Source organism: Jaculus jaculus (genome assembly GCF_020740685.1).
Source record: "Jaculus jaculus isolate mJacJac1 chromosome Y unlocalized genomic scaffold, mJacJac1.mat.Y.cur SUPER_Y_unloc_1, whole genome shotgun sequence".
Lineage (NCBI taxonomy): Eukaryota > Metazoa > Chordata > Mammalia > Rodentia > Dipodidae > Jaculus > Jaculus jaculus.
The window spans coordinates 547,817-550,092 of NW_025423386.1; the positions used below are offsets into that span (position 1 = coordinate 547,817).

At 34.3% G+C, this 2,276-nt stretch overlaps 1 non-coding gene across 1 annotated transcript; it reads left to right on the plus strand.

Moving 5' to 3' along the window:
• The first annotated feature begins 260 nt into the window (after positions 1-260).
• On the plus strand, positions 261-370 carry LOC123457150. The gene has a single exon (XR_006634920.1). It is a non-coding gene; the product is annotated as a U6 spliceosomal RNA (small nuclear RNA).
• Positions 371-2,276: the final 1,906 nt, after the last annotated feature.

Here is a 2,276-nt window from a genome sequence, read left to right on the forward strand (position 1 = left end):
ATGCAAGGGTCTTAACCTCTAAGGCATCTCTTCAGGCCAGTAGTTAAGAGTTTAAATGACCTTAGTTTTAATGTGATGCAACCAAATTCATGCTCATGTACCTGCACCTAACAGCTTGGACTTACCATTACCTCAATACATACATGAGTACAATTATTCAGCTTTATATCTTTTGTAAGTAGGGCATTTGGGATGTGTTGAATTAGAGACACGGTTTTTATTTAAGATTATGTGGTTGAAAATAGTATGAGAAAAATAAGATTCTCTTCACTTCAGTAGAACATTTACTAAAATCAGAATGATACAGATTAGATTAACATGGCCCCTGTTCAAGAATGGCAAACAGATTCCTGCTGTATTCCATATTTTATTTTATTTGCTTTTATTCATTTGAGAAAGAGGGGGGAGAGAGAAAAGGAGAGCAGGGAGAGAGAGAGAAAAAGGGAGAATTAGCATTCCAGGGCCTGCAGCCACTGCAAACAAACCCCAGATACATGTGACAGCTTGTGCATTTGGCTTATGTGGGTCCTAGAAAATTAAATCACGGTCTGTTGGCTTTGAAGGCAAATGTCTTAACCACTAAGCTGTCTCTCCTATCCATGTGTTCCGCAATTTAAATAAAGAAAAAATAAACAATCAAATAAGTAAAAGATATGGTACTGTCATCTAATCTTGAAACCGTATTTCTTCTCAGTTCCAAAGGTGAATTACTTCTCAGTGTATTTTGTCTCAACCAATTTTTTGATGTTAAAATTCAACTATTTTTATAATGAATATGACCATCAACGTGTGTTTGTTGTATTACGTACGTATTCAATTTAATTCTCTTTTGGAGAAAATACCATATCGTTGGTACTTTGGGGATGCTTGTGTAGGCATTGTTATCATGATCTAACATGGTATAGGAATGTGTTCACATGTGTCTTAAAACCTTACCATAACTTGTGCCAGGCACAGTGGCACATGCCTTTAATCCCAGCATTCTACAGGCAGAGGTAGGAAGACTGATGTGAGTTCAAGGCACCCTGAGACTACATCCCGAATTCAAGGTATACCTGGGAACAAATAAGACCATAACTTGAAAAACAAACAAAACAAAAAAATAATAATAACACAAAACCTTACCATAACTTTATAAGACATATGTAATTCTCTGTTTTGTTGGTTTGCTTTTCTGTATTTTTGTATCAGTACCTCTGTAACTCTGAATTATGTGAATCATGCTCTCCAGCCCACTTTTGAAACAAAATTATAGCAATTCTTCTACAGACATCCATATAAAGATTGAAGGATCTCACCCCCAAGTAAGACTTGCAATACTCCTCATACACATACACACACACACACACACACACACCATGCATATAACAATATCCAAAAACTGATTCTCACACTGAAGATCAGGTATATGTGAGGTCATGACAAATCATTGCATGATGGAGTCATTGAGTATTGCCACCTAACACAGGAAAGGATGTTGGACTGGGGCTATTTCCACAAGAAAAAAAAAAAAAAAAACAGTGGAATCATTTATGTTTTCTGATGTTAACTTCACATCTCTTCTATAATGGAACTAAAATTTATTGTGTCAAAATAAATGTGAAGTTTTTGGCTTTTGGTTTTCTTTTGTTTGTTGTTGAAAATAGAGACAAAGAGGAAAATACGGACATCAATATCAATAGAAATGACTTGGGAAGAAATAGTGATTCAGAAAGCAGGCAGATTTAGGAGGAGGGAGAACAAAGGTCTTAATATCAAGTAATATTTTTGCATAGGTATGGTAATTGTCTGTAAAACTTTTACAAAATCTATAGTAGAACTCATGGACTATGTGAACACTTTAGGTGATTTCCTCTTTCATTTATTTTGTTACACAAAGAGTAGAGAATAGATTCCACAACATAGATTGAAATAAAATAAAAACAGTGTTGTTAATACACTCAGATCCAATCATCACAAAATTCTAAATATGCTTTACAGAATTCCTTTCTTTTAGAAGTGCAAATATTAGAGAAGAAATTACTTTCATGTCATTTTTCCAAAATCTAGAAAATGATATAATTATGTATGAATGTATGAATTGATCTCCAATTAAGTTTCCCTTGCTGGGTTACATTATCAACATGAGGGAATAATGAACAGAAGGAATAATGTGCCACTGTGGAAATAAAGCTTGATCAACCTATAGTTCATTAATTAGGATGGGATTTGTCCTTAGAAAGGATCCTAATAGCTATATTTTCTGAATTATCTTCCATGAAATGCAGCAAATTGCC